Source organism: Leucoraja erinacea, unplaced genomic scaffold, assembly GCF_028641065.1.
Source record: "Leucoraja erinacea ecotype New England unplaced genomic scaffold, Leri_hhj_1 Leri_394S, whole genome shotgun sequence".
In the NCBI taxonomy this organism is placed as follows: domain Eukaryota; kingdom Metazoa; phylum Chordata; class Chondrichthyes; order Rajiformes; family Rajidae; genus Leucoraja; species Leucoraja erinaceus.
This window is the reverse complement of record NW_026576295.1, coordinates 1-12,716: the sequence shown is the minus strand read 5'-3', so window position 1 is coordinate 12,716 and position 12,716 is coordinate 1. Positions and strand designations below refer to the sequence as shown.

Below are 12,716 nucleotides of genomic sequence, written 5' to 3'. Positions count from 1 at the left end.
AGCGAGCGAGGACTGAGGGGGACCTCCAACGCAGTGCTAGCGCCGTCTTCCTGCGCTCTCTTGATGTCGCACCGGCACAGCTCCCATCCATGGTCCGCCGGTGAGTGCGGTCCTGGTAGCGTCTTTCCTCCCCTCCCGACAACGGAAAAAACTCCTCCCGGAGTCCAAGGGGGCCGCTTGCATGCCCTGCGGGGAACAAGCAGACGAAAAGGGGCTGTAAAAATAAAGGTAAGCACTTACCTAAACTTAGTTTTTCTCGTTTCTGCGGGAGCCCTGTCTCCCGCCTGCCGCTGTTGCCTGCTGAAACGTAATGCCGCAATGCGTGCTGGGGCGGGCTTCTTCACGTAGTCACTCGCGTGACTCCGAAGTAAAATTTTGGTCGCCTAATTATAGGAAGGATGTCAACAAAATAGAGAGAGTACAGAGGAGATTTTCTAGAATGTTGCCTGGGTTTCAGCAATTAAGTTACAGAGAAAGGTTGAACAAGTTAGGTCTTTAGTCTTTGGAGCACAGAAGGTTAAGGGGGGACTTGATAGAGGTATTTAAAATGATGAGAGGGATAGAGAGTTGACGTGGATAAGCTTTTCCCACTGAGAGTAGGGAAGATTCAAACAAGGGGACATGACTTGAGAATTAAGGGACAGAAGTTTAGGGGTAACATGAGGGGGAGCTTCTTTACTCAGAGAGTGGTAACTGTGTGGAATGAGCTTCCAGTGAAGGTGGTGGAGGCAGGTTCGATTTTATCATTTAAATATAAATTGTATAGTTCTTTGGATGGGAAAGGAATGGAGGGTTATGTTCTGAGTGCAGGTAGATGGGACTAGGGGAGAATACGTGTTCGGCACGGACTAGAAGGGCCGAGATGGCCTGTTTCCGTGCTGTAATTGTTATAAGGTTATATGGAACGGTACGTCTTTCCTGGTTGAATTTCTCAGTGGATCTGCCAATGTAGCAAAATAGTAAGATTAAACGAGAACTTACCAGTTTGAAGTTTGATCTGTATTTTATGAGGAGTTACGATGAGGGATTTCGTGAAGAACCCCGCTTCCACGCATGCGTGTCATACTTCAAAGCAGCGGTGTGAGGTCACAGGAACCTATAATGATCTAACATAGTAAGATTTATCAAAGAGATACCAGTTTTTGATATGATCATACGAGGGTGGGAGCGGAGGGCACGAAATCCCTCATCGTAACTCCTCATAAAATACAGATCAAACTTCAAACTGGTAAGTTCTCGTTTAATCTTACTATTTTACTTCGGAGTCACGTGAGTGACTTCGTGAAGATTTCAAAGCTCTGTGACCTCATGCCGTGGAACGAGTCCATGCTTCACAACTGCCTTGGGTATTGGGAGAGAGCATCATTAGTAGTTTTAAAACACAATTATACAAAGAGTTTGTGTGTGGTATAACGAAAAAATATATAACACTTTTTAAAATTTTGAGAATCATAACCCTGTAACCTATCGGGCAAATTATTTTGTTGAACCTAAAATGTTTTCTTAATACAATGATGGCTCCAAATAAACTGGTTTATTATACAACCTGTGGAAAAAACCCTTTTTTAAAATGACCCTCCTGCCATTCTGGGGATTTGGTCTGTGGGTACCTGTACAATATTGCTGCGGATGTTGCTGCAGTCCTGGTGGAATGAGAGTTGGAACATCAGTGTCTATTCCTGCCATTTTGAGCCACCTTGATATAGTTTGAGTCGTGACCCTATCATGCAGTTTCTTGTAAGAGATAAACAACTCCATACTCTGACCTCGAATGTTCCGAGTATATGCTATGTATTGTTAGATGTGTCTTGTTATACACAGTCGTTTGCCATATGGGTGTACCATAAAATCAAACCCTAGACCCGAGGAACCCGATCTGTTTTCTTTTATTAAATCCTGTATGACAACACCAGTTTCTCGGTGAGATGATCAGGGAGTCCAGGCTCTGTTTGCTCAATGGCTGGACTTGTTGTGCGGTAAATAACACCATGAGCATAACCACCTTCCTGGTCTGTTACTGAGGTGACAATGCTGTTATGAGCTACAAGCTCCTCAGCATGTTGAGAAAACGACACCCACGTCCCAGATTTCGGAGTACCTGGTTTGCTTACCAGGGGTGCGCTCCCACCGCGTGCCGTTCCGATCCTTGTGATAGGTAATTGGAGAGTGCACTTGTGGCACTATTAATGGCACTGTAGCTCCATCGATTATCCTAATGGAGGCTTGTTAAAATCCCAATACGGCCAGAATGTTTTTGGCCGAGATTGTTGTCCAAGCAGTATATGCCCCATTTCTTGATGTGTCCAAGGTACTGCTTCCGTGTTGACAGTCTTAGTGCAGATGAGATGAGATTCATCGTCCTGTCTGACAGTATAGTGGGTCTGTTAGACTCTACAAATCAATAAACCCATAGTGTTATGGCATGGAGTCTCCAGTCACTGGATAAATCAACAATTTTTTGGCAATGTTCATAGGGAACATGGTTCTAACACCATCCCCTGTAAGACTGAAAACCATGATTGAGAAGGTCAGTCGGGTACTCTGAAAATTCCAGATGCCGAGTGTGGTTGAATTTACCCTAGTACCCCATTGATGGGTCCGAACGGGGGAAAACCTCACCCTATGGCTTATTTACATAACAATGCCAAGCTGGTTTACGAATTTTAGTACATAATATTGGGGCTAATGATTGCCCCTTTTGTAAGCTCTATATTGCCAAAGTTCCTCTATTGAGTCAATGCCTGCCATATAGAAACCCTCAACTGACACCAAGTCTTTATCAATAATAAGAGCATCCATCTTAAAATGAATATCTAGAACAAATGTGTTTAGGGTTAAATCAATGATAATCCTGCAACCCTACTCTATTTTATTTTAATAAATATGTTCAATCCAATCTTTCGTGTACAAATCTTGTAGCACCATGTGGGTTTTAGATTGTTTGGTTTATGTAAGGACAAAATGCCCTTCTGGTGTATGATGTACTGTGGTTATTGGGATGAGAAAAACCCTATCAGATAACCCTGAATACTGCTGAGATTATATGAATCTGTAGTGATTATATACCATACATAACTGTAGTGTTGCAACCTCCCCTACCCTCGTAGGTCCCTATTTTAACAGAAGAAAATAAGGTTCTGGTTTAATATTTCTTGTTCGGGGTTGTGTGGGAGGTTTAGGCTTCCGCATCTTCCAGGGTGGCCGCCCTGGCCCTACCCTAAAACGGATCCTGCAGGTTATATTGATTTCTGACACTGCTACTGGTATGAGCCACATTTTTTTATGGCCTTGCCTGTGGCTGGTATCATGCTCCAAAATAGGCCCTTGCGCTGGCCTTAATGAGCCCCAGTGTCTTGGCTTAGTCCACACACGGTTCTTTGTTTGCAAATGGTAGCATTTTTGGGGTCCTAGTGCTGGCTGAATGGCCGCCTTCCACTTGTAGTTCAGGTCATATTGCATATTATTAAACAGATCTAGTGCGTCTTGATGGTCTTTGGTTACCTACGTTTAGTCCAGGGTGCGGGTGTATGCTATGATGCCTTCCGTCAATCCCTTGAAGGTTCTCTGGATCTTGAGGTCCTGGTTCCTGATGTTCGTCCATATGCTGCCAAATGCATTGGTTTACACTGGGCACCTGTAATGCCTCACCGTTGCCAGGTGGCAGATGTCTGGCCAGTGTTTGTAAATTTTTTTCCTTGTTGGCGTATGTGGCCAGACATATAGTAATACTATTGCCATCCTGGATCCAAGTCTACCCATGTTTGACTTGGCTAAAGTAATCAGCCACCATGTCCAGCAGAGTCCCTGCTGTGTTAGGATCATGGGACGCTGTATTACCAGGCTCTGGCCCATCAGGGTCCTGCCTACTCTTTTTTATAGAGTTAGAGATCTCTAGGGTCCCGCACGGGGTACCCCTGTGGGGCTTAACTGCTGCCCACTTGTCTTTTGTTCTGCGGACCCCTCTTGCAAGTCAACCCAGAACTGACCCACAGTGCTCCCCTCTGATGGGGTAGAAGCATTGTGCAGCCCTCAAAGAGGTACTGCTGTGGGTTTATCACGTTGGAGCAAGGCTCCATACACCGCTTCTTCCCGCTCCAGCCCTCTCGGGCGCTGGTTGCCGGTGGTTTTATGCAAAGTCGGACCCTTCTGAGTCCACTACCTTGTTTAATTTGTGTCTAGCCTACCGCTCGGTCACATGGATCTGGCCGGTGCGGGGCCGACATCGGGCACAGCTGATCCCACTACGGTTGATCCAAGTGCCGCTGGCTGCTGCTGGCTGCCCGCTGTTCCATGGTCCTCCTTCTCCAGTTTTGTCCTTCCTTCCGTGAAGTGGATATGGCCGGTGAGGGGGATAACTGGCACAGCTGCTTCCATCTATTCCTTTAACCTGGCTTCAACGCTCTCAGCACTCCTGGCTGCTCCTTTATCTTAGACCCCTGGGACCGACCCCCATACTGACGGTACTGGTCCCTTGCGGTCATTGCAGCCGGCCAACCCCACTCTAATGCCCTCAATTCTGGGCACTCCTACTTATATGGTCCTTAGCTAAGGGACATATAAGACATTAAAGCTGATGATAACAGCTACTATAGTTTTTATTTAATATATATGGTCCGTAGATAAGGGGTGTATCAGATATTAAACTGATAAGAACAGATACTACACTTGATCTTAGCCAAAAAGCCGAGAAGCGATTATTGTAACTAAAACCCCGATGGGACTGACCCTGGTACTCACATACTGGTCCCTTGTAGTAGATTGCAGCCAGTCAACTGCAAAGTCCTTTGCTGTCGAGAAATGAACTTTCTCACCATGCTGGAGCGAAGTTGGGCACAGGTGTTTTTCCCTCTCCGGGAATCGATGTGCCCATGCTGCTCCTGCCGTTGCCAGCTCCTCACGAAGTGCCAGCTGCCACTGCTGCTGCCTGTGCTGCTGCCGCTGTCTGTGCTGCTGCCGCTGTTAGTGCTGCTGCCGCTGTTAGTGCACCTGCAGCTGCCGGCTCCCACTGCTGCTGCCGCTGCCGCTGCTGCTGCCGCTGCCGCTCCTCCGCGGTTCTCCCGCCGGCCTTACATGGACCTGGTCCATGTCTGCACCTAGAAGGTAAGTTGAAGGAAACGCAGGGTCTCTTACCTGCTGTTCCCGACTTTCCTTCTCCCGCTGGTGACCGTCGTTCCCTGTGTCGGGTTCGAGCCGCTTGGACCGACCCCGGTGTTCACGGGCCTGGTCCTTCGCGGCAGTTCCGCAGCCGGTAACCCCGGCTGTACCTATGGATCCCCTGGACCCTGGGCCTTACCTTTTGAAGAAGGTTTTCAGCCCGAACGTCCCGTTCCGACTCCATCAGTGCCGCTGCACTCGCTGAGTGTTCCGAGCCCCTCGCTGGTCCGAGCTGTCTGTCCCGCAGCCTCTGCGCTGGCTGCTACCGACTGCTCCCAAGCCAGTCTCGTTTGAGACTGGCATAGGGACCTTTTTTACTTTGCTTCCCGCCCGGCCGAGAGGTGAATTTTGCCGGTGCGGGAGCAAAGTCGGGCTCAGGTTGTTCCCCTCCAGGGAAACTCGTGCTGTTGCTGCTGCTGGCTGCTCGCCCTCCACGGGTCTCCCCGCCGGCTTTCCGCAGCCACCTAAAAGTAAGTAGTAAAAAAGGAACGCAGAGTCTCTTACCTGCTGTTCCCGACTTTCAAATTCTCCCGCTTGGGGAACGCCGTTCCCCCCTGTGTGACTCGTTGCAATGCGTGTAGCGATATGGCACGCATGCGTGGAAGCGGGGTTCTTCACGAAGTCACTCACGTGACTCCGAAGTAAAATTAGGAATGAATTTTGCACAATAATTGACCAGTCCTAGAAAACGCCTCATCTCAGTTGCATTCTGAGGATCACGTGCATCTGCAACAGCTTTCACTTCAGCTTTGGCTGGGTTCAGCCCTTCACTCATGAGTCTGTGTCCTATGAAATCCATCTCAGAGACGCCAACTTGAATTCATTCACGGTGAGCCCTGCTTCTTGAGGTTTAGTCAACACTAGCTTCAACCTCCTGTCATGCTCTTCACAAATTCATGCATGGATGATAATGTTGTCTGATATGTTTGCTACTCCTGGTACACCATGAATCACTCTGTGAATTTCATACTGATAGATCTCTGATAGGCAACTATGATGTTGTGGGAATTACTGAGACATGGCTGCAAGAGGGCCAGGGCTGGGAACTGTATATTCAAGGGTATACCTTCTATCGAAAAGTCAGACAGGTGGGCAGAGGGGGTGGGGTTGCTCTGTTGGTGTGGAGTTAAATTCAATCCCTTGCAAGGGGTGACATTGAAACAGGAGATGTGGAGTCAGTATAGATAGAACTAAGGAAATGTAAAGCTAAAAAGACCCTAATGGGACTTATCTACAGGCCCACAAACAGTAACCTGAACATAGGGCGCAGGTTGAATCGAGATTTAAAATTGACATGTAGCAAAAGTAATGCTGTGGTTGTTATGGGGGATTTCAACATGCAGGTAGACTGGGAAAATCAGGTTGGTACTGGACCTCAAGGAAGGGACTTTGTGATGGATTCTTAGAACAGCTTGTATTGGAGCCTACCAGGGAGAAGGCAATTCTGGATTTAGTGTTATGTAATGAACCGGATTTGATAAAGGAACTCAAGGTTAATGAACCATTAGGAGGCAGTGACCATAACATGGTCAGGTTTAATCTACAATTGGAGAGGGAGAAGGGTAGATCGGAGGTGTCAGTGTTACAGTTGAATAAAGGGGACTATGGGGCCATGAGAGAGGAGCTGGCCAAAGTTGACTGGAAAGATACACTAGGAGGGATGACAGTGGAACAAAAATGGCAGGTATTTCTAGGAATAATACAGAAGGTGCAGGATCAGTTCATTCCTAGGAGGGAGAAAGATTCCAAGAGGAGAAAAGGGACGACTATGGCTGAGAAGGGATGTCAGGGACAGTATAAAAATTAAAGCGAAGAAGTACAACATAGCAAAGATGAGCGGTGTAGATGGTTTATGCATGCAACCTATAATGTAGCTACCTCATCACCATTAACACGCCCTCTCATATCAGTATAACTATGATCTCCTCCCCTCCCTTCCTCCCATTTTGTCCTGGTACGCCTGAAGGCTGGGTGCAGCCAGTGCTGGGACGTGTGTGCCATGTGCTATAATAAAGACTCTAGTAAAGGTTACAGTGCGTCAGACTAAGTCCCTTTACATGGTGTCAGATAGTTAATTAGACTCGCGCCTCCCGTTTACCGGTTTTCTTTTATTTTTGCCCGGTATTCCCTGTCAGTTTTGATGGCCTCCTCGTGCAGGAAACCCTCTCCCCTTGTCTTTGATGCAGACATTGCGGAGCGATGGGCTACTTTTGTAAGGGACTACACTCACTTCGTCAATATTGCGCACAGAAATGACCCAGCTGCGGTCCGTGCATCCCTCCTGCTTAATCTAGCAGGTCCCGATGCCATGAAGAGAGCTCAGGCTTTCGTCTATGATCCAGCGGTCCTGGATGACAACGGCCATCTCGTCGTGCTAGCGGAATCTGCCGCCGACCCGGTATGTCTTTTGCGTAAATTTTCCGAGATTTGCGACCTGCCCTCCAACCGCATATTGGAGCGGGCTAGGTTTTTCTCGTGGAAGCAACAGCCAGAAGAACCTGTCGAGTGTTTCATCGCTGACCTGCGCTACCTTGCTCAGCGGTGCTGTTTCGAAAATATGTGTGACCAGCTCACCAGGGACATTCTAGTTACTGGCATGTTAGACCAGAAGTTACGTGCTGATTTGCTGCAACGACCTGACCTGACCCTGACTCAGGCAATGCATGCGTATCGCATCGCCGAGGTGGTAGCCCCTACGTATGGGGTGAGGGGATCTGACAGCCGCGCTGTCAATCTGACTGGTGTAACTGGTGTTACAGGGCCACGACGTTTACAGGACAGCTCCCGCCCTTCACCGCGGCCCGCCCATACGTCTCGGGACCCGCGGGCACCCAAGTGTCCCAATTGTAACTATGCCCACCCCGTGCAGTCTCCGTGCCCGGCTTTCGGAAAATCCTGCAATTTCTGTAAGAAAATGAATCATTTTGCAGCCGCATGCCGTTCCCGTGGGAAAGTTCCACCAGCTACTAGGCAAATCCTAAACAACCTTCAGCAACTTGATAGTGTGATGGACTCTCAGTCTACTGCCGACACTGCCCACGACTCTGTGATCGAATATTCCATGGGAGAGTCAAGTGTTTACACAGTCCTTCACAGCTACTCTCGCCTCCCTGATCCTTCTGTGCTCATTACAGTGAATAACAAGTCATTCCCTGCGAAACTCGATACGGGTGCAAAAGTGAATGTTATGTCAACATCACTGTTCAACAAGATAAGAAATAATGAGCTGTTGACTGCCGATCGCTCTGTTTTGCGTGCTTATGGGGGAGAGGAGCTAACACCTGTGGGGAGGGCCGCTTTCCACTGTGTGCTGCAGAAATCATCCTGTGACCTGTCGTTCTTTATTCTGGATTGCGACTGTGTCACCTTGCTGAGCAACCAGGCCTGCCAGGATCTCGGTCTGGTGTCTTTCGACCGGACAGTTCACGAGGTTCAAGCTGTGATGGATCCGCTATCCGAGTATCCAGACCTCTTTGACGGTAAGCTGGGGAAGCTGCCGCTAGTGTATAAGATTGCAACTGACCCCTCCGTGATGCCTGTAATTCGCTCGCCGCACAGAGTGTCATTCGCCATGAAGGGCAAGGTGGAGGCTATGCTAAAGGACATGGTCGATATGGGTGTTCTGGCGCCAGTCAGCGAGCCCATCGAGTGGGTCTCCAGCATGGTCGCCACGATGAAGAAAGGAAAGAATGAGATACGGGTGTGCATCAACCCCAAGGATTTGAACTTGGCGATCAAGCGGCCCCACTACCCAATGCGGACCGTTGAAGACGTCGCCGCCCAAGTTGGACAAGCAACGGTGTTTTCCGTCCTCGACGCCAGGAGTTCATTTTGGCAAATACCCTTGGACAAACGCTCCTCTGACTTAACAACCTTCGGTACACCCTTCGGCAGGTTTAAATTCTTGTGGATGCCGTTCGGCATCAACTCCGCTAGCGAGGTATTCCAGCGCTCCATGGAGCAACTGTTTGCAGGTCTGCCCTGTGCGATTATTGTGGACGACATTCTGGTCTACGGCAGAGATGTGGCTGAGCATGACCGCAACCTCCGCAGAATCCTGGACCGCGCCAGGCAGGTAAATCTCAAGTTGAACCCGTCCAAATGTCATTTCCGTGTACCTGAGGTCCCGTACGTTGGCCACATTTTCACAGCAAAAGGGTTGAAGCCCGACCCGCAAAAGACGAACGCCATCTCTGAACTGCCTGCCCCCACTGATATTGCCGGTCTACAGCGATTCCTGGGCATGCTCAACTACCTGGGAAAGTTCATTCCTGACCTCAGCGAGCTGAGCGCACCCCTGAGACAGCTTACTAAAAAAGACATTGCCTGGTCCTGGTTCCCACACCACCAGCAGGCTTTCGACCTGTTGAAGAAAAAGCTGATCAGCACACCCACTCTGAGGTTCTTTGATTTGCAGCGTCCGGTGGTGGTGACGTGTGACGCCTCACGTTTTGGTCTGGGTGCTGCTTGTCTGCAGCCGCACGATGATGGTTCTCTACAGCCGGTCTCCTATGCCTCTAGGACCATGACGGACACGGAGCAGCGCTACGCGCAGATTGAGAAGGAGCTGCTGGCAGTTGTGTTCGCTTGTTCAAAGTTTCGAGACTTCCTTTTTGGCAACAGTTTCACTGTCGAGACGGATCACCAACCTCTGGTGACGATCCTAAACAAACCTATCCACGTTGCTCCCGCAAGGCTGCAGCGGATGATGCTGCAGCTGCAGCGCTTTGACTTTAAAATCGTCTACAAAAGGGGCACCGAGATGCATGTGGCTGACGCGCTGTCCCGGGCCCCCCGGACCTCACGTGTCCAGCACCCCTTCGAACAGGATGACCTACAGGTGCTGAACGTGAATTTCGTCCCTTCCAAGCAGCTCCAATGCCTGGTTGCACACACCGCCGACGACCCCGATCTACAGCAGCTTGCCGCTGTCATCAGGCGTGGATGGCCTGTCAAGCGCACCTCTTTACCTACTGGCGTTCACACCTTCTTCCTGGTTCGTGATGAGCTGGTGCTCATCGATGGCATTATCATCAACGGCCACAAAGTAGTCGTCCCTGCCTCACTATACGACCTGTACTTCAATGCTGCCCACATGGGGCATCCGGGGGCTGACGCCACTGTCTCGCATGCCCAGGAACAGTACTATTGGCCGGGCATGGCGAAGTACATCAAGGCCAGAGTGGCTTCCTGCCCAGACTGCAATTCTCTTGCCCCGCATCAGCAGCGTCAGCTGCTGCTACAACAGCCTGCCCCTGACGTGCCATGGTCCTCGCTGGCTGCCGACATTTTTGAATGGCGTGGAAAGCAATACCTCGTTTTGGTGGATTCTTACTCAAATTGGTTCGAGGTGGACCTTCTCCCTGCCATCACCTCGGAGATGGTCATCAGCAAGCTCCGTCGCCACTTCGCAACATTTGGATCTCCTGTCCGGTTACAGACAACGGCCGCCAGTTCACTAGCGCTGAGTTCAAAGCCCTCGCTACAAAGTGGAACTTCGATCATTACACCAGCAGTCCAGAGTACCCGCAGAGCAATGGCCTGGCTGAGCACGCTGTGCGCAGTGCAAAGCACCTGCTCGAACAGTCCTATCTCTCTAATGGTGATTTCTACCAGGGGTTGTTGAACCTTCGGAATATATCCAGAGACTGTACCATTAAATCGCCTGCCCAAAGGCTCATGTCCCGCGTTATTCGCCCTCCGATGCCGATTGCCCAGCAAACTCTGGTGCCCAGGGTCCTGCAGCCTTCTGCCGTCCAGCAGCGAATTGCTCAGAAGCACGAAATCCAACGCCGCTCGCACGACAAGTCCAGCCGTCCTCTCTCCCCACTACTGCCAGGCCAGGTCGTCCGGTTGCAGAAGTCTACCGGTTTCTCCAGGCTCGCTACCGTGGTGGGGGTCGACGATTCGCCGCGTTCCTACTTGGTGGACTATGAGGGCACTGTCTACCGGCGCAGCCGCCAGCACCTGTTGGCGGTCAGAGAGCCGAAACCTCCTCCTGCTGTTCCTTATTCTCCTCCGCCTGCGGTGCCCCCCTCCAGTAACATGCCCTCTGCCCGTAACATGCCTCGGTCGGTTCGCGTCCCTCGCCTTCCTCCCTCTGCCCTTCCCGGTCTCCGCTCTCCGGTCCGCTCGCCTCCTGCCCGTCTCTCTCTCTCTCCGCCTGCCGCTCATTCCTCCCCTTCTCTCTCGCCTGGTTCCCCGGTGCCTGCCGGTTCCCCCTTGCAGCTGGGGTCCCCGCCGGCCTTCTCCTTCCCCCCTGTTCCTGTTCCCGTTCTGCCCTCTCTTCTTTCGGGTGGGGAGGGTGAGGGTGCTGTGCGCACTCGCTCGGGTCGGATTGTCAAAGCTCCGGATCGCTACGGAAACTTCGCTTAGTTTTGCAGGTCCTGTATAATTAACCTGCTATTCTTGCAACTTTGTTTAAATTGTAAGGGAAAGGATGTAGATGGTTTATGTATGCAACCTATAATGTAGCTACCTCATCACCATTAACACGCCCTCTCATATCAGTATAACTATGATCTCCTCCCCTCCTCCCATTTTGTCCTGGTACGCCTGAAGGCTGGGTGCAGCCAGTGCTTGGACATTTGTGCCATGTGCTATAATAAAGGCTCTAGTAAAGGTTACAGTGTGTTAGACTAAGTCCCTTTACAAGCGGGAAGCAAGAGGATTGGGTAATGTTTAAAGAACAATAGAAGATAACCAAAAAGACAATACTGGAAGAAAAGATGAGGTACGAAGAAAAGCTAGCCAAGAATATAAAGCAGGATAGTAAAAGCTTCTTCAGGTATGTGAAGATGAAAAAATTAATTAAGACCAAAGTTGGACCCATTGAAGGCCGAAAAAGATATGGGGAACAATGAAATGACAGGAGTTGAACAGGTACTTTAGATCTGTATTCACTTAGGAGGACACAAACAATCTTTCTGATATAGTAGTGGCCAGAGGATCTGGATTAACGGAGGATCTGAAGGAAATCCACATTGGGCAGGAAATGGTGTTGGATAGACTGATGGGACTGAAAGCTGATAAATGCCCAGGGCCTGCTGGTCTGCATCCCAGGGTACTTAAGTAAGTGTCTCTAGAAATCGTGGCTGCATTGGTGATAATTTTCCAATGTTCTGTAGACTCGGGATCAGTTCCTGTGGATTGGAGGGTAGCTAATGTTATCGCACTTTAAGAAATGCGGGAGAGAGTAAACAGGGAATTATAGACCAGTTAGCCTGACATCGGTGGTGGGGAAGATGCTGGAGTCAATTATAATCGATGAGATAGCCGAACATTTGGATAGCAGTAACAGGATCGGTCCGAGTCAGCATGGACTTACGAAGGGGAAATCATGCTTGACTAATCTTCTGGATTTTTTTAAAGATGTAACTAGGAAAATGGACAAGGGAGAGCCAGTGGATGTAGTGTACCTGGACGTTCAGAAAACATTTGATAAGTTCTCACATAGGAGATTAGTGGGCAAAATTAGGGCACATGGTATTTGAGGTAGAGTGCTGACATGGATAGAGAAGTAATTAGCAGACAGGAAACAAAAAGAAGGGATTAATGGTCCC

At 49.7% G+C, this 12,716-nt stretch overlaps 1 pseudogene; it reads right to left on the bottom strand.

Annotated features, from left to right (window-relative positions):
- Positions 1-4,587: 4,587 nt before the first annotated feature.
- On the bottom strand, positions 4,588-4,695 carry LOC129693698 (U2 spliceosomal RNA; annotated as a pseudogene).
- Positions 4,696-12,716: the final 8,021 nt, after the last annotated feature.